We start from the raw sequence: 21,317 nt of genomic DNA, 5'->3' as shown, positions 1-21,317 counted from the left end.
GTCCAGAGACTTACCAAGGCCTCATTGCTTCCATGGCACGACGCGTCACCACTGTTTTCTGTGCCAAAGGTGGACTTACTCGTTATTAGGAAGGTTGTCATAATGTTCGGGCTGATTAGTTTGTACAGTGCAAGTGCATATACACTGAAGCGCCAGAGAAACACGTATAGGCATGGGTAATCAAATACAGTGATATGTAAACAGGCGGAAGACGGTGCTGCCGTCGGAAACGCCTATATAAGACAACAAGCGTGTGGCGCTATTGTTACATCGATTAGTGCTGCTCAGTGGTACGTTATCAAGATTTACGTGAGTTTGTACGTGGTGTCAAAGCCGGCGCACGAACGACGGGACACAGCATCTCCAAGGCAATGATGAAGTGGGGATTTTCCCGTATGACCACTTCGTGAGTGTACCGTGAAAATCAAGAATCCGATTAAACATCAAATCTCCGACATCACTGCGGCCGGAAAAAGATGCTGCAAGAACGAGACCAACGCCGACTAAAGAGAATCGTTCATGTTGACAGAAGTGCAAACCTTCCGCAAATTGTTTGCAGATTTAAGTGCTGGGCTATCAACAAGTGTCAGCGAGTGAACAATTCAGCGAAGGATAATCGATATAGGCTTACGGAGCCGAAGACCCGCTCGTGTACCCTTGATGACTGCACGGTACAAAGCTTTACGCCTCTCCTGGACCCTCAACGCCGACATTTGACTGTTGATGACTGGAAACATGTTGCCTCGTCGGACTAGTCTCGTTTCAAATTGTATCGACCGCATGGATGAGTGCTGATATGGAGCTAACCTCATGAATCTATGGATCCTGCTTGTGAGCAGGGGACTTTTCAAACTGGTGGAGGCTCTGTGACGGTGCGGGGAGTGTGCTGTTGGAGTGATAGGAGCTCCTGATACGTCTAGATACTACTCTGACATGTGACACGTACGTAAGCATCCTGTCTGATCACCTGCACCCATTCATGTCCATTGTGTATTCCGACGGACTTGGAAAATTCCAGCAGGACAATGCGACACCCCACACGTCCAGAACCGCTGCAGAGTGGCTCCAGGGATACTCTTCTGAATTTAAACACTTCCGCTGCCCACCAAACACCCCAGATATGAACATTATTGAGCATATTTGGGATGGCTTGCAACGTGCTGTTCAGAAGAGATCTGCACCCCGTCGTACTCTTACGGATTTATGGACAGCCATGCAGGAGTCATGGTGTCAGTTCCCTCCAGTACCACTTCAGATATTAGTCGAGTCCATGTTGCGGCACTTCTGTGTGCTCGCGGGTGCCCTACACGACATTAGGCAGGAGAACCAGTTTCTTTCGCTCTTCAGTGTACATAGGACAAAGAAGATATTGAATTCTGGCAGATTAAAACTGTGTGCCGGACCGAGACTCGAGCGTGCTGAAAAGTGATGCCGCTTATTTTTTCATTCTGTCCTCCATACTGATTAAGATAATGACGTATATTACTCGATCGACTGTCCGGCTTCTCTGCCGCAAGTTGCATCTCTGTACTGCTGGGGGCTCCGAATTGTAGTGCTTAACATGGCCGTGTGTGACGTAAGTATTTCGGTGCGTGAGAAGCAGCGTCCTGTAATCAAGTTGAGAATTATTCAGATATTTCGTCCACGCCATTTCCTTCAGCATGACAGTGCCAAAAGACACATGAGTGCTGCGACGTCGGCAACAACCCCAGGCCCGGGGTTCACTGTCATCAACCATCCTTCATAAAGTCAGGATTTGACTCCATTCGACTTTTATCTGTTTCCAGAAGCTAAAGAACACTTTTAAGGACTTCGCTTTGGTAGTGATGAAGCCGTGCAGGCAGAGGCGAGGTTGTGGCTCCGCCAATAAGTGAAACATTCTACATTGACTATAAGAACAAACTGGTCTCTCGCTGGGTGAAACGTGTTCGTCGCCTGGGAGACTACGTTGATTAATAAACACGTAGGTATGAAGAATAAAGATGTAGATAGCTAATGGCGTTTGCTTCATTTAAGATCTTAAAGAGTGTCCATATAAAAATTTCGGAAGCATTACACTTCAGCATGCCCTAGTATTTTATGATATTCCGGTTAACTGGACGACGAAAGTTCATCAGTTTTTTTTTCATCTTAATGGGTGCCTTTTGTTCTGGTTTAATACTTTGTTCTTGTACACTTAGTACCTAGACCTTAGCCTACACATCACATTGACGTACTGCACACGTTATACATTATTGGGGACATCGATTCTACACAATGATAGACGTACATAATATTTTTCACAAACCAACGATAGATGTACAATACTCTGCTTACTTATGGTTTGTTTTTGCAATTGTTTACCTAGACCACATTGGGGAATGAATAAATTGTACATAATGGATAGGAGTATTTCTTATTGTTTGCAACATATTCCCTCCCCATCACCTGACTTAATTCGACTACACTCCATTATTCTTGATTCGATTTTGCTGATGTTTATCTTACATCTTCCTGAGAAGACACTGTCCACTTCGTTCAAATGCTCTTGAAAGTTCTTTGCTGTCAGTGACTGCAAGTAGTGTGTAATAGGCTGAGAATTTAGGTCGGATGGGAAGTGTGCTCGGTTGGCTGAGGCGGTTAAGACGGCTCCCTGCTTTAAGTGGGACAACCAGTATGTCACAAATTTTCACAATGGTTACCATTACGGAAGAACGATTTACAAGATCAAATGACCACAGTAGCCAAATACTGTGTTAGGAATAGGATACACAGAGTAATGTTGAACAATGGAGTTCCAGATGAATAAACACATTCATGAGGGTCTTCTAGAAGATTAAGGTAAATTTACATGCAACAATGGTTTACCAGCACAGTAATTGACTAATTTTTCTAAGCGGACGTTACATATGTCGACCCTTAGCCCAGGATACCTCACTGGAATCGGGGCAATTGTGCATAGGGTAATGGAGCGGGCTGAAAATAATGGTGTAGACAGTGAAACAATTAGTGAACAGGGAGGCATTATCGATCGATCGGTCGGCAACAGCTCGCCTCAGGAATCCGAAATGACAGGACATAATCTTGCAAATGCTGTAGATTCAGGTTTTGCGTCCTCCCGTTTTCTCAAATAAATTAAAGACACATTTTCTGCTTTTCAAAATGCGAATATTGCCGGTTCAAATGCACTGCCGAATAGCAATGAGGAACATGTTTCAGACACCAGTGCATTGTTATTACAATTAATGCAACAAATGGGACAAAGGCTACGAAAGGTAGACACAACGCTTGAACGAAACCAGAAAAAAATGGAACAAAATCTTCAAAAGTTAGACTCAATGGAACAAAATCAATAACAGTCACAGCAACAGCTTCAAACATGAGACACCACGCTTGAACAAACACGTGAAGGTTAAACTGCTGGGTTACTTAAAATCGAATCGAAATGTCAAAAAGTCTGTAATGACGTCAAAACACAAATTTGTGAGCTTTTCCAACCTATTTTTTCGCGTCATGAAAATGCATTACAGAATCACGAAGCAGCCATAAAGGAACTGCAAACTATTGTTCATGAAAATCGCGACACCTGGCAAGCTAAAATTGACTCAATTGCATCTACCGATTCAGTTACGCAACTTGAAAAAACGCAGGAAAACTTAAAGTACACAGTAGATACGATTTCAACACAAATGGACACTCTGAAACTTGGTTCAGAAAAACACATTGTGGAAATAAGTTCACTATCGGAGAAAGTAGCCGAACTTTCGGATCAGTACACTAACTTATCTACAAACGTGGATGATGATCTGAATGACACAAGCCCTGTAGCCTTCACTGACACAGAAGAGTATGAACAAATTAAGAAATTCAAACAAAATCAGAATCGAATTAATACGCAACACAAAAGAGAAATCAGGGAAGTACGAGATCAGTTGGCAGAAGTAATACAAGAATTACATATTTCAGAGGACACTCGCGCTCCAACACAGGAAGAGGTACTTAGAAATACGGAAAAGCCACAAAATAATAACACAGGGCATTTCGGAAATTATGAAAGAAATTGGCAAGGTACACCGAATTCTGAGATGGAACCGCCGAAACGCAGTAACAATGACCTATATGCGACTCGCCGACACGATGATTTGGCTATAAGCTGTTCATTACTACGCGTAAATTCAAAACATTTAAGAATTCAGGCAACGATATTCATCCACAAGCGTGGCTTCATCAATTCCCTCACTGTTTTCCTTCAAACTGGTCATTAGAGCACAGATTAGAATTTATGTGTGGCTACTTGGAGATTGAACCAGCTATAAGAATTCGATCAGTCATGCACGACTGCCACAGTGAAGGAGAATTTTATCATGCCTTCCTCTCAGCATATTGGTCTCAAGCTACACAAGACCGAATAAAACATAGCGTCATGATGATGAAACACTTTGAACAATCTGAATTTTCCATTCTTGTCAAACATTTTGAAGCCGTGTTACATAAGAACCAGTATCTTACAAACCCATACAGCCACTCAGAACTCATCCGCATTTGCTTAATCAAATTGCCTGAACATTTACAACATTTTATTTTGGCAGGACGTTGCAAAGACGACACTGAAGCTTTTCAGGGACAGTTACAAGAATTGTAAATTGACACTGACAATCGCGGAATGCGAAAACAGGAGCACAACAGTTACAGGTCACATCCGTCACAATTCAGAAATAATAACTGGACGTGACAAGGCTATTCTTACAACGTAAATCATAACCAAAACAGACACCACGCGTATGACAACCGTTGGCACAGTAGTAAGAATTACAGGGGAAGATCACCTTTCCACGGTAATGACTATCACAGAGACAATCAGAGAAACAGACAATATGGGAACCAAAATAATTATTATCAAAGGAGACAGAATAACTTCAGACACAACGGTCCACAGCGCAGTTACGACTCATGGAGAAATTCTCCACCACATGACTCACAAGAAAAAAATTACAGGAACTACCGACATGACGACAGACGATATAATCTTAACGAAAGACCAGAATTCAACCAAAACTGGCGGGATTCCAACAGGGCAGGGCCTTCTCGACAAGGTGAATTTGTAGAAGTTAGATCTCCAAATCTCAATAACGACGCGCGCCAACAATGAGACAGACAATGACTCCCACTGCAGGCAGCCACGTGCGCCGACTGGCTTAGAGAAAAATAACATAGACGCTAACCTTGAGAAAAAGTTTAGCATTCCTTACCGACGTATACAACATGAAAATTGCGTTGAAGTTGAAACTCTGCTGACTAGGAAGAGTAAAAGATTACACCACATTTCACATGTAAAACCGTTTATTGAGAGATAATCTCTTATTTTAACTTAGTCTTTGCTATAAAATTTTTCGCTTGACGTTACTGGTACTCTTTGCCACACTTAGAAACTGTTAACATGCAACTCTGTTTTAAAGTTAACTATACAGTTAAGAAGCTAGGGAACTTATTTAGACAAGTAATTACAAATGCATTGTTATAGTGAACAGAGAACACAGTGTTACTGTGTGCGTAAATTCTTGCTTGTTAGTTGCACGATTACGTAACGACTAAAAGGCTTACATACTTATAACATATACTGCTAATGAGATTTTAATGGAGCATTTTGGTTTACTTGAAAAGACAATCTTTATTTGAAGTACTTTCTGTGAGATTAAAGAAGACTTAGTATTTGGTTTCTTTGACAGCTACACAATTATATCACGACGCTATTAATGTGTGGCACAATTTACATTGTTGCTTTTGTGCTGTATCTGTTTTATATCTGCACAGTTTTTTTGAATTCTTCTGGAAAGTATAACATGTTTTAGTAGTAACTTTTGTGGTATAGCTACGATTAGACAGCCTTTTTGGTAGCGCAACAATACGTTACAGTATAGTACTTTCTTGATCACGGTAATGTACGTAATAACTACGATATCTATACGCAAAGCATTTCACTTTTGTTTATGATGAGGTAAGTACACTGGCTTCTACAGAATTTTGCTTACGGACGACGATAATTACAACACTTGGCACATTTTTTACCCTCAAGTAAAGACAGAGATTACCTTACAACAATACGCACAATTTACCGCTACAGTACACGTATTTGAGTGAATAATTTTGTACTTAAAACATTTATTTTTAAAGATTTTTGAATTACAAAGATACTAATGTTTTCCGTGATACATTTCATTCCATTTCTGTAATCTGTAACACCTGAGGGTATAATTACATTAATCCTCAGGGGGTACACGCTTACTTTCTGTACCATGTGTGTGGCAAGCACAAGGAGCCCTAGCTAATATGGTATTTGCTTATACAACTTTACACATCGGTTCCATATTTCTCTAACACAGAATTACACAGCTATCTGATCATTTAACTGAGAGAGACAAACATTTTTTTTACTACGTCAGTGACAGATGTTTACGCAATTACACAGTTGGATAACTTCACACTTATGAAATTGTATTTTGTCTGTACTTTGCGAACTCTTCATATTTTTTCGGAACCATTGTGATACTATGAGAGCTTTGAATGATGTATTTGGTACGGGATCGTGATTTTTAAAGTACGTTTGAGGTAGATCGCACTATTGAAATGAGCAGAGAATTTTTTTTAGGTTTTGATATTATTGGAGGAAGCTACAATGATTTTGAGATTTGGCTGAGGTCTTACGATGTTATTAATACGATGACAATGTGTATTATGCTGTTGAGGTATGTTTATGATCAATTAGCTGATGCTACCATATATGAATAATGAATAGAAGTTATGGACTGTTTGTGAAAAAGGATGTTGGAAACCAAGAATCGTACTTGAAGAGTTACGAAATGTGTGTATATGCATGAATGTCTCACAATGCCTGTGAAAATTTTTTGGACACTGTTATATTTACAGGACTTTGTTTCTACACATTTGTAACGCAAATTCTCGACCTGTGAAATGTCTATATGAGACTGTCAGTTTAGCGGAAACTGCTGTCGTAAATATTTCGGTAAGAAAGGTAAGTGACCTTGACGTAATGCGCTGTGGGCACCCAGCTGAGAGATAGTCGCCTGAAAAAAGAAAGCCGATGGGTAAAAGAATCGAGGCCATTATCCTCGCTATTGACATTTCTTTGTAGAAACCATCACAAACACGACACGCTCAAACTTCAAAACATACGATTACACTGTGGAACTCTTAATTTATGATATTTATTACAATGCCTAATGAAATGATGAGAAACATTTTACATCTATTGTCTTTCTAGTTGAGAGATTTTTTTACTGCCTTTGGAGACGCCGATGTTTCATGCCTATTTCGTTTAATATCTAGTTTCTAGCTGCACTGCAACATTGGTTAAAATAAAATTTAGTAGATGTACTAATATAGATATTTTATGTCTACAGATCCAGTAAATAATAATTCTATGATATACTTCCAAAAAAAAAACGAGGGAGCACAAATAGACATTTCCATTCACAGGAATTGCGTACATAATTTTTGTCAACGATTTGGTAACTTGTTTCGTAGAGTAATTCAAGGTGATGCATCACTCTAGTGTTAAGATGTGACATAGGTATTAAACATGACCATTTTTACTGAAATATTTTTTCTGCTTGTGGGTTTGTCATATTTAGATATAAGTTATTGCATTTGCTGCTGCTGTTTGCTAATTTATATTTATTGCTGCTTGCTTTGCCAATTTGCATTTTTTTGTCATTGCTGTTTGTGTTGATTTGTTGTGTGTTCCTGCATTGCTTCGTCCCTTAATATATATATCTGAGCTTCGTAGATTTAAGTTAGCTTGAGAGGGGGTAGACTATATATGAAACTAACTATGAAGAATAGGAAAGAATGCATTGCGAAGTTATATGAAAAAGATTTGGGCCAAAATGAGTATTGTACAACGAGAAATAATTATTTTGAAACAGGAATTGAACACAACAGTAGGGTTTAGGGACAGCAGGTATAGATAGGACTTTTTGGGAATAATGATGAATGAAGGGAGATCTCCAAGAAGTAAAGGAAATTTTGTTTGCAAAATACTGCAGTAAAACAAACCTTGCTCTTTCCTTTTGTGTTATTCCGCCATGTGTTTGTGTACGATTGTGTATTTGTGTTTTTCCTGTCTTTATGTGTTTATCTGATAAGATTTATGTTGTAGAAATTTTTTAATAATGTGTTATTTACTTTGTAAAGATGTTTAGACATTATTTTCGAAAGCTATTCTGATCTTTTATGAATGTACTTATGTCATAATTCCTGTAACACAGATGTATATGTTATTTACATTCTTTTGTAAAGCCCGTATTACTACAAATGTTATCTGTATTGTTATGTTCTTTAATTATATATTTTGTACCTTTGTAATTGTATTCTTGTGTTGTAAATTTATAATTGTATAGACACCAGTTCTTCAAATTAAGTTTCATTTCAGTTCACACGTTTCTGTTGGTCATAGTATATGCACAATGTGTGAAAAAAGGGACTGTTAGTGCTTGCACATGTGTTAATAATTCAGTAATGGACTGGTTAACAGCATTGCTGGTTCTAAGGACAATTCCAAAAACTTTGTGAGTGCACAAGTGGTGGTTATGGACTTGCTATATTGTCCGCAAGACCCTTTGATGTTGATTGGTCACCTGCACAGTCGCAACAGATGGCTGCTGGCCATCTCTACAAGGACTGCAGTGGGTCTGCACCTTTGATGATCCACCAATACCATTATTTCTACAAGGACTGCAGTGGGTCTGTGCCTCTGGTGGCACACCAATACCATAATCTCTACTAGGACTGCACCCACCTACCAATATTCTTCAAATCTTCAACTGACTCTGCTGTGGGTTTGCCCCGTTGTGGCCCATTACCTGTCTACATGTCAAGAGTCAGCATTGCCTTTCCATTGGATGGACAACACTACTTCTTCAAGACTGAATGGAAATCCACTACTTCCGTGTGCATTTTCTTTTACTGCTCAGACTTTGTGCATAAAATTGTAATTAATACTGTGGTGAATGATCAGGACTGTCTTTATGGACTGTTTGAGTTCTTATATTGGTAACGCCATGTAGCGCTCTGTATGAAAATCACTGGGTGTTCTGTTTGCTGTCTGTGGCTGGGTGGCATTGTTGGAATTTGCTATTGTAGTGTTGGGCAGTTGGCTGTTAACAGTGCGTAGCATTGCGCAGTTGGAGGCAAGCCGCCAACAGTGGTGGATGTGGGGAGAGAGATGGCGGAGTTTTGAGAGCGGATGATCTGGCCGTGTGTCCATCAGAGACAGTAAATTTGTAATACTGGATGTCATGAACATATATCTTTCATTTGCTAACTATGCCTTTCAGTAGTTAGTGACTTCAGTAATTAGAAGCTTTTATTTAGCTGGCAGTACTGGCGCTCGCTGTGAAGATTTTTGTGAGGTAAGTGATTCATAAAAGGTATAGCTTATTGTTAGTCAGGGCCATTCTTTTGCAGGGATTATTAAAAGTCAGATTGCGTTGCGCTAAAAATATTGTGTGTCAGTTTAGTGATGATCAGAATAAGTAAAGAGAGAAAGGTCTGGGAACGTTCAGTTTTGCTCAACTGTTTGAAAATCAAATAACGTAACGGGTTTACCAGCACAGTAATTCACTAATTTTTCTAAGGAGACGTTTCAAGCCGATCAAATGAGTATCCACAGGGAAAAGAGTAAATGATGTTTTGTTAATATTATTGACTGATTTGGCATTTATACGTTGCGTCGGTTCTTTGACTATGTCCAAAAGAGCAGACACCACACAAACACCACCACCTCCCCTCTCACACACACACACACACACACACACACACACACACACACACACACACACACACACACACGCGTGTGTCCGTGTGTGATCTTATGTGTGTCTGTGTGTGTGTGTGTATGTGTGTGTGTGTGTGTGTGTGTGTGTCAATAAGGTATGACGATCAAAGATCTGTTCTTTCGGTAAGAATGCAAAACATGCCTTATCTCTTCCAGGAATCCAAAATGACGAGTGAAGGGCTCATGGTTGCGTGACACTACGCTAGTAGTATGTAACAGGCTGTGAATTTGGGTGGGATGGAAAGTGTGCACGTATGACCAAGGTGGTTAAGGCGACCGCTCAAGTTTATCAGAAGATACGGGTTCAAGTACCCTGATGTACCCTGTTACCACTGACTCATTTCAAAGCCCAAATGCGGCTAACGACATTTAAAACCTCTGCATGGTATTGGTGTGGCCGCTGAATCACATAACGTCACTGAAAACCTTTTAATACACCTGGTCTACCTTGAAACTGTACAGAAAACACCGGTTATCCTGTTTGAACTGTCAAAACTCTCAATTAATTGGCATGTAGTTTTTCAACAAAAAACAGCTTAGACAGACTTAACATGATGGGTGTGCATATTGATGTGTACTTGGGACTGAATCACTACATAGTAGATCAGCTAAGCTGCCATATGAATAACTGCCGACTTTGGGGATACATTACTATGTAAATCAGTTTATTTTAAATGATGTAATTCAATGATGATGTGATGTTATTGAGGGTTAATCCAAAAATGGCTCTGAGCACTATGGGACTTAACTTCTGAGGTCATCAGTCTCCTAGAACTTAGAACTACTTAACCCTAACTAACCTAAGGACATCACACACATCCAGGCCCGAGGCAGGATTCGAACCTGCGGCCGTAGCGGTCGCGCGGTTCCAGACTGTAGCGCCTAGAACCGCATGACCACACCGGCCTGCTCCAGGGTTAATTCCTCACATATGCAAAACGTAATCACTGCGAAATATAAAGTATTTACAATTATATGTTGAGTTAACAAGCATACATTCTATAGACGTCTTGTAATGCGGAGACATTTCTGAGACATATAATGCACTTGCTGATGCGTCGTCAGCTGTTTCCTATTACAGATTGGTATTGCTTAGATAATCATGACTTCAGTGATGGTAGTCCTGCCCGAGGCAGGATTCGAACCTGCCACCGTAGCGGTCGCGCGGTTCCAGACTGTAGCACCTAGAACCGCTCGGCCACTCCAGCCGGCCAATTGCAGAGTAATCATGTACATGTATATGTAGATACGCAGAAGATACATTTTCTGTCTGGCCGTGTGGACGTGATGCTCCTAGCTGGCTTTGAACCATTTCAGCTGTCTTCATCCCAGCATTAAATTTACTATGAAGTACGAAAGTGGTGGGGACGCTTCCACTTTTAGGCGTCATGGTATACAAATTTACAAAAGAAAAAAAAATGGTGCTCTGGAATATAGTGTTCACCGAAAGGCGACACACACCGATAGGTGTTGCCACTCATTGCATCACCGCATTGGTGTCCTTAGGACTCTGGTATGCAGAGCCAATGCCATTTCCCACGCGACAGTTTAACCCAACCACTTCCACATATTATGGCTCTGTTTAAAGAAGTGGATACTCCGAGAAACAGATTAGTCGAGCTATGGAATTTGGACCATCCTAGGAAATGCGTGAAGAAAAACATAGGTCTGTGGCCTTCATTACTTATGCTGAGAACGTATCGTTTAAGATGGGAAGAATCTGAAGGGGTTTTGACAGTAAGAGTTTGTTCCTCCCACTTTCCAAGATTAGGCCACTACTCGGCTTTGTGAAAGATTATTTGAGACCTAAGAAGCCTGACATGTATAAAATTCCGTGACACAGTGCGAAGACTGACATTGACCGTTCGATTCGTGCAGTTCAGGACGGGTGCGTGGAACACCGCCGTCACAAGTGGCTACAACAGCCTGATCATAGCAGAATATTGTTTAAACGACGGATGTGGCATGAAATCTAAAGAGACAGTAATAGTTTCCCGTACCTCTGGTTTTTGGAACAGTGTTCATAAAGAGGCTATTGAAAATAGATTGCCGGCCGTTGGGGCCGAGCGGTTATAGGCGCTTCAGTCCGGAACCGTGCTGCTGCTACGGTCCCAGGTTCGAATCCTGCCTCGGGCATGGGTGTGTGTGCTGTCCTTAGGTTAGTTAGGTTTAAGTAGTTTAAGTCTAGGGGACAGATGACCTTAGATCTTAAGTTCCATAGTGGTCAGAGCCATTTGAACCATTTGAAAATAGATTGACAGACAATTTGGATGAATGAGACCAATATTTTCCTATTGCCAAGACGTAGAATCCTGTACTATCATGCACCAGACAGAAAGGTGTTCGGTGCACTGAGCACGAGTGTTTAAAACAGTTTTGAGTTCGATATATCGCTGCCGCCGGTGTTCTACTAAGGGCGGCGCCATCAGTCCAGCCTTGGAGAAGTTCACCTGAAGATGGCGGACAGGTGGATCGCCAAAATATAGAATGAAGTTGATTATATTATCCGTCGGAAAACCCGAGCATACTATCAAGAACTATTTCGCCGCCAGAGCCTACAATATCACCACTACTAATATTAATCGTAGCTTCACGGTACATTAATTCACTCAGGAAATTTGTTGTCAACAGTCCGCTGCACTTTTGAGAGTAGTGATATTCGCCAATACAATATAAGGAGAAAAGATGATCTGCACTTTCCTCCAGTGCTATAGCTTCGACACAGGTAGGAGTGCGACACTCCACTATAAAACCTCTTGCTGACATGATGTATATTCTAATTGTGGCTTCCATCCTTCGTTCAGTGACACATTCCACATGAAAAAGTTTATCGTAAATATGATCAGCGGAACTTGAAACTAACTAACTAACGAAAACATTGATAATATTTGTTTAACGATAATTACAACATAGATAAGGGAGGGCGGAGCTCCTGGGCTACATTGTGTTGGCACAATAATAGTATGCGCTACTCTGTGTCAAATATCATCCAGTATTTCGGTCACAATTGTGGGGTATGTCGGCATGCTGCCTTCACTGACGGCATATTTAGTAAGGCACGAAAGCATCCAAGTTCCCGGACACTGACATCGATCGTTTTTAGAGGACGAGAGCAAGTCAGATCAGTAGAATGAAGGAAAATTAGGATCTTTCCAGTAACAATGTCAGTTATTAAAGTACCTTTACTTATAATATACGTTGTACTAAGTTAAAAGAGGAAAGTGGTGGTTCAGAGTGAACTAACGGTTAAGTGTAGGCCTTGTAAAATATTTGGGTTAGCTCCCTGGTAACACACTGTAGGCTGGGAGGCCGATACGGCAGACAATCGCAGCGCGTAATAAGCTTGCGAGTGAAAAATCGAACATCGTCCGGCTGTGTCGCCTTCCCTAGGGGGACAGCCGAGCGGCGGACAGCCCGGGTCTCACATCTAGCACTGTGTTGGCTGTGTGTCGCCTGACGCAATACCAAACATTATTTCCTACAGCTATTTAGAGAACTAGTGACATGGACACTCTTCCACGATCAAATAATAACCTAAATTTTAATGTAGCTACCAACTACAAATCTAGTCCTGACATATTTTTGAACTTTTGTATCTTGTCATTGCTCTTTGCCGGTTTGATCTTTTTGTTCAATATTAGCGTGTTACATTGCATTTAACGATTAGTTGGTGAATATTCACACTTGTGTTCTGAAAATATTCAGCATCTAAATATTATATGCAATGCTACCATCTGGTGATGCATAATATGTTCGTAGTCAGTACTGGTAATAGCAGTAAACAATAAAATATTTTGTTAGCACGAAATGATTTGAGTTTTTATTGAAAACTGTTCTGTCACATAATATAAATTATCTTCTAAAATAATGTGCATTGACGTCAGTGAACATTGTAACACCAAGAAAGGCACCCTGTAAATAAATAAATAGGATCTGGTGGGTTGTTCAGCTGCCTAATCGGGAAAAGTTATCCTTCCCCATTCACCACAGTCCCTTTCCACCCTTTGTACGGAGGGTTCGTCTTACTGCTGTCTACTGAGTGTAGTATACTCTGATGGGATGACCACTTGCTTGATACCTTGTTTGTCCATCTTCGGGAACGAAATACATCAGTGATTCTGTGTATTAGGGATCCAAGAGCCTTTTTGGTTTATGGAGGTATGTGGCATAGATTGTCTACCCACAGGTCATGTGATTTGGGTCAATAATGAAGCGCTGATTTGTGTAGTTGCGACGGCGCTCGTTAGGGACACACGTGAGTTCCATCCGACATCAACGTGAGTTCACTGTAATGTTCCTCAAACCACTTTAGCACGGTTCTGGCTCCGAAACACCGACAACATACCACTGAAAGATGAAATCGTTGTCGGGGAAGTCATTATGCATGAAGGGATGCGGGTGGTTCGTAGCGAAAATGTGATTCGCCTGAAGAACCAACACGTTTCCATTGATCAACGGTTGAATCCCTATGGTCCCGTGCCAACTGCAATCTTTATTGACGATGTCGTTGGGTCAGCATGTGAAAACGTTGGGGTGGTCTACTGCGGAGCTCCATGTTCAACAGTGTGCGGTGAATGGTGCACTCCGAAACACTTGTGCGTGAACTAGCATTATGCTGTTTCGCTAGAGATGCCAAAGATCTCAATCCATCCTACTTCACAGAGAAGACAATCCTCCTAGCCCTACGTTCTGTTAAGACTCGGGGACGTCCAACCATTGAGAGCCACACATGAAGGAGGTAGCTCAAAAAATTCTCGTTCAACCGATAACTGAGTATTGCTTTTCATTATCAGTCTGAGATCCTTCCCAGTTTCGACTGACAGAGGAAAAAGAAATAATCCAGCGAAGTGCACAATCCTTCGTGAGGGATTCATTTAATAAGTTCATAAAAATATGAGAGCTGCTCAACCAACTATATAGCTATAAGAGATGAAATGTGCAACCAAAGTTTGCGACAATACGGAGTGGATGGTTTGTGTACGTGTACTGACTCGCCTGCACCCTAGTGGTGCTGTACGGAATTACGCTATGGTGCTTATTACGAATCGAGATGCTCTGTCCACTGACAAGAATCACCGACATTTTCCACTCTAACCATTTGAGAATGAAACGCGAAAGGACAGAAGTGACCGTAGTACTCGAAGTACACTCCGGCTCACGCCGTAAAGTATTTTGTGTAATATGGGTGTAAGTTACGTAAATGAACTTTACAGACATTAGATATTACAATTACAAAAATGTATATTTCTCTGATTTTTGACATTCAATATGGTATGGAGCACTCTTTTGATGCAGTCAGAACTTCTAGACGCCGAGGCTTGCTGTCATTGAATGCTTGACAGTTTTCATGGGAATCACCTTGCACATGAGTTACAGTACACTCAAATCCACGATGTTTCAACAGTAGATGGTGGAGAACCGCGACAATGAGGCGGACGTCCAGGAAAGAGAAGCTGTGTGACCAGCCGTTCTTTTAAATGACATATATATGGCAGGCCGAATGTGAATTAGCGTTTTCCTACTTGAGTGTGATATCTGTGGTTTCCTGATGGACGGTTACATGTTACTAATGTAACGGTTGTGGAAGTAGAACTTTGAACGCGAGATCCAATGTTGTATATATATATATATATATATATATATATACGGATAGTACTGGATCCTCCAATGGCTATAAGGGGCAGATGTTAAGAGGGAACTGAGGACACCAGGACGGAGAAAGAGTGTACAGAAATGTCTTCTTCCTATATGCTGGCGCAGCCTATGTAAGAATCGACTGAGCTCCACAGTAGAAACAGTTTTAGTTAATGTGCCGAGAAACTGCAAAAGTGAGACAATTTTTCTGAAAAGTCGAAGATAAACTAGGAGTTTCAAAATATGTACATAGTATTCCTTGCGACTGCGTCAAACCATCCATTGGCAAGACATAGCACTGCGCCTCCTTTCGTTTCTCTGAATATGTACAAAACCTGAGGCTCAAACAGTCGATACCGATTGTTGGCTTGGTCCCGAGACGTAGTCTTGTTGTGGCGTATGATATCACATATGCTCCAACAGCAAGAGAACGGAACACTGGCAATATTGTTTTTGGGCTCTTACTATTTTTTGAAGGAAATCGTTGTTACAGACTGTTCTGTAGCGCAGACAAGTATGTAGATCAGGTTGAAAGTTGATAGTTTGTTTGGAAGTAGACGAACAGGTGTCGATCGCTTCGCTGAATCTAGAAAACCAGCGCTAGCTGAACCAGCGTAATGGGGGAGCTCTGAAAAGAAGACTCATCTGCCCAACGGGTGGTTTGTAGTATAGTATTCTCAAGGAGGCAATTGAAACACGAGTTACACGAAATCTTGTTGATCAGGGTGTGTGTGTGTGTGTGTGTGTGTGTGTGTGTGTGTAGAGGGGGGGGGGGGGGGAGGCTGCTCTCAATGCTGCTTAGCAACTTGTACTGGAAGCTATAAGATGGGAGCGACAACATTCGTCACTGAGTGAAGTAGTGGCTGGGGGCAACTGCAAACGCGTAGGCTTGGGAGCCGGTGGTTTGCTCTGAAGCTGCCGTTGCGGGGTTTAAACATACACCACCGCTGATGTCTACAGAAAGAGGCGGACTACGAGAAGGCACTTCACCAGAAACAGAGAAATTGCCATCCTAAACATCGTGGAGACACTACAAACTAACGCGGCTCGTAACGTGTATATCTATATTCAGAAACCACTTAGTGTTTTATTGTACCACTTCTTTGGGTCTCTTTTCGTGGCATTCGTGTATAGCGTGCGGGAAGAATCACTGATAAAACATCTCTTCTCGCACTCTAGGTCCTGACAGTTGTTTGCCAAACGTAAGGAAGAGTTTAAAAATAGGATGACGTATCACTGATAAGTAACATAGACCGAAGTAAGTTAGCTCACGTACTGAAAGAACTGCTGCAGTATAGGACTGAAGGTAATTGATCGGAAATGTCACTTTTATGCAAACACAATAACTACACTTAGGTCATCCCAATTCATGATGGCCAGCAGGTCATTAAAAAAGGTCGTAAATGTTCTTAATACGGTGTGTTATCACCAACAACGGCAATGCATGCTCTGCAGTGTACTCTCATGCTGACCATAAGGTTGTTAATGGGTTCTTTGATACGGTGTTCTATTCCTCCACCAGCGTGGTTGACTGCTGCAGAAAAGTCAATGGAGCACGTGTACATGCAGCAGTACTTCTTCCCAATGTATCCCACATGTGCGCTATGGGATTTAAGTTTAGGAACGAGTCAGGCTTGTCCATTCGCCAAATACCATCTCGCTCCAAGAGCTCCTCCACGTATGCAGTTTGGTATCGAGCAATTTCATGCATAAAAATGAAGGCAGGGCCGAACGCAGAGCTGAAAAGATGCATATGGCGGAGGACTACAGTTTCACTATGACGTTGAAAGGTGCGTGTACCGTCCTCAAAAACTGGGAGATCCGTACACACAGGCAAAATAATGCCTCCCCTTCCCCCCGCCCCCAGCACCAAACACGACAGCAGCTGGACCACGGAAATGATCATTTGCTACAATGAAGGTCGTACCCTCATACGGTGAGGAAAGGGAGCACAAAATCCACCCGGGGCCATTTGTCGAAGAATACCGGTATTGGTGATCCAGATGTTACGGAGTGAAGAGCCATATTGTTGTATGGGCGTAGTGACCTCCAAATTTTTGAAGACAGTACACTCAGTGGTCAACGTTATTGTGACGAAATGCATGCTTACGTGAAGTTTTACAGTGTTATTGCGACACACAAAAACAATCATAATCGTAAAAATTGTTGTCCAATACATAGTTGTGCACACTAAAACCTACATCCAGAGTCTGTCAGATCACTTTCAGCTAGAAAATAACATTCTAACCAAATGTTTAACACTCCATTTTTGGGCCTGAATGAGACGATGCACCAAAAAGATCCAGATGAAGCCTATAAGAGCAAAAACTCATGTTGGCTAAAATGATATGCAATGTAGGCAAGCACACAAACAAATAGGCAGTCTAAATTACTACGAGATACTGCACAAATACATATTATTTTATTTTTAGGCCTACACTTGGTGTAAGGCACACTTAACTTCGAATGAAATATTTCCACATCCAGACTATACTACAAAACATACTATGCTTGCCAAGGTTCACATTCTCAGTTCCATGTCTAAATATCTGAACAATTATGTAAATTTCATCAGCAACTCAATGTATATGTCAATGCTATTTCCACATCTTGTCAAAAACATGTTAACATCATACACACACAAAAACAGTGCCTATGTTGTTTCGGCATAAAGTCAGCGCCGGCACGCTAGTCGAGGACGACAGGGAAGAGAAGGCTATGAGAAGAGGTCAGCCAATCACACGCTGACCGACCTCCCCCCAGGACGACAATGTAACAGCAGCGGCCCCTAAGTGAAGACGACGTAAGCGCTGCGCCAGATTGGTGGTAACCCACTTCGATAGCAGCTTCAGTGTTAGCCACTTCATTAGTACACTTTACGTAACACAGACTTGGGTTCGTCTGTTCTGAAGAGGACTGATTATTTTGTATGTCGCCCTTTGCTTGCGACACATCTATCAAAGATAAGTACTGTAATTGTCTTATTGTAATAAAACTCAGTAATACGAGTTGTTTAATTGTATGTCTAGCGAACCAAGTTTGCAGGGTTCCTAGACACAACAACATTGGCGACGAACTCAACGAATACTATAGTGATAACATGTTAACAGAGCCACCTGCTGCCACAGATTGTCTCTACATTTTCTCGTGAGCTTTTGTGTTTTGTTGGACCTTAGCTCAACCTTGTCTTTACTTTGGAGGGGTGTGTTTACCTGCATTATAGTGTCTCTTATAGTGTCTTTTCTATTCAGTGTTTTGAGGTGGGCTTTGTGGAAATTTCCTTTCCTTGTGTGCTTATTTTCATTGCTTGCATTGTCTATTTATTACATTTGTCTATTCCAAAATGAGCAACCACCTCTACCACACCCGCTCAGGCGCCTCAGGTGCAAGCAATAGATACAACACAGCTAACACAGATGTTTTAGTCTCAGACACAGCAGATTGCAACCCTTCTAAACATGGTACGGCAGTTACTCGCCAACCAAACAACAAATGCAGAGCTACATGCAACATCTGTAGCTTCAAATGCCATTCCGCCTTTTCAGCAGTTTAGTGAAAAAGGAGAGAAAAGGCTCGAGTGGTTGCAACAGTATAAAGCTCACATCATTGCTCAGAAAGTATCAGGTACTGTGGAACTACAATACTTTTTGTCGATGGCAGAAAGTGCAGTCTTTGGCCTCATTCAGGAATTTTTTCCTAACGCCACAACGAGTGAACATTCCTATGATCACGTTGTACGTTCTATCACTAAGTATTATAACCCACAAGTGAATGTGGTGGCAGCTAGGCACCAATTATTCCTTTGCATGAAAAAATCAGAACAAACTTATCGCGACTGGGTAACAGATTTGCAGGGTATGATGAGGAAATGCCAATTCAAATGTGGTTCAAAATGGTTCAAATGGCTCTGAGCACTGTGGGACTCAAATGCTGAGGTCATTAGTCCCCTTGAACTTAGAACTAGTTAAACCTAACTAACCTAAGGACATCACACACATCCATGCCCGAGGCAGGATTCGAACCTGCGACCATAGTGGTCTCGCGGTTCCAGACTGCAGCGCCAGAACCGCGCGGCCACTTCGGCCGGCCAGTTCAAATGTGCTTGTGATGCTTTATATTCGGATGTTATGTTGCATGATGCCACTGTCTACAACGTAACTGATTTCTAACTTAAAGAACACATTCTGAAACAGTCGGATTCATTACTTCAGCACATTGTGCAAATTGTAGATCACTATGATTCAGGTGCCGTGGTGACTGATAAATCTGAGCAGTCACCAATTTGTTGGGTTGAGTCAGCCCTTGCTCACGACTGGCCCAGTAGACAGCAACAGCACACGCATGCCAAACCTTGGAAACAGTTCTGTAAATAGGCAGCTACATCAGTGAACAGAACTACACCATGCCTTTGGTGCTACACGCGGCACAAACGCCAGGATTGCCCGTCCAGACAAGCACAGTATTAGGTCATGTACAATACATACGTTTGCAACAGAACAAACACAAGAATTCTGGCTTCTCACAAAAAATTAGTCACAATGCCTTTGTAATTAATGCAGTGTATCCAAAGCAGGCTGCAGGCATTAGCAAACTAGCAAGCAAACAGTTTCTTCAGTGCTACGCAAGTCCAACAAACACTTTTTTTCATTTTCATATTAGTAGATAATGTGTGAAATTTTAGACGGACATGTGTAAATCTGTTACATTGCTGAATCGTAACACATATGAACTGTCAGGCTTCCCACACGTGGCTAAAACCAGCACGCACTTGAGGGCTTATAATGGAGAAGACGTTGCCATTCTCGAAAAATGTACTTTGCCTGTCATGTATCACTTCCATACGCGAATAGTGACTTTTACTGTGCTACAATCGCGCGATTTTGAGAACGTATTTGGCCTTGATTTCCTTGACTCGTTTGGCTATCGAACTCAGGACAACGTGTTACCAGTGACTGCATTCAATGCCAAAGACAGTGTAGTTCGCTTTGTGAAAGAATTCCCAGGACTCTGTTCTGAAGGTTTAAGCAAGGCTAACCATTTTGTTGCACATATTACTATGCATGACAATGCTCAGCCGAAATTTTGCCGGGGCAGATATGTTCCCATTGTAATACGGTCAAAGAGGCTCATGAACTTAGAGAATTGCAAGATAGAGGAGCTAATGCGCCCAAACAAGCTAGTCAGTGGGCAGGTCCACTGGTTTTGCTCGCAAAACCTTGAGGTCGCACTCTTTTCTGTGTTAGTAGTAGTAGCAGCTTTATAATCCGTAGATTTCTTATTACAAGGATGTAGGACATGTCAAAGTATTTACAAGTTTAGACCAATTTAAAATAAGCTAATGCGTATACATGTACATTTACAGACTTCTAGTCAGAGACAATCATTAGATTTACTCATCGTATACAATACTTTTTTTTTGCAAATAACTGATTAAATAATGTAATACCACACTGTTCACTCATATGTCACTATCAGTAACTGCAGACACTATACACACATTGTTCCATAACACTTCACTCACTACACACACATACACACACACACACACACACACACACACACACACACTGGTGATCTCTGCGCCACTTTCTGTACCACAACTTCCCAGTTGCTATTCTGAAACAGCATCCTTCTGTTACGAGTGAGATTTTGAGCTCTGAAAGAGGAAGAGTTTTTAGTATTGTGCTATGCACAAAAAAAACATAATGTGAAGTTGTTATGTGGAATGTTGGATGTTTCATAAGCATGATTACTCTGTTTTATCTAAGTAATACTTCAGTGTATAAAATGCATTGCATAACAGGAACTTTTTAGCAGCTTTTTAAATAAGTGTATTTTTGCCATTTCTTTT

The sequence above is a fragment of the Schistocerca piceifrons genome, chromosome X (assembly GCF_021461385.2).
Source record: "Schistocerca piceifrons isolate TAMUIC-IGC-003096 chromosome X, iqSchPice1.1, whole genome shotgun sequence".
Lineage (NCBI taxonomy): Eukaryota > Metazoa > Arthropoda > Insecta > Orthoptera > Acrididae > Schistocerca > Schistocerca piceifrons.
This window is presented reverse-complemented; position numbering follows the sequence as displayed.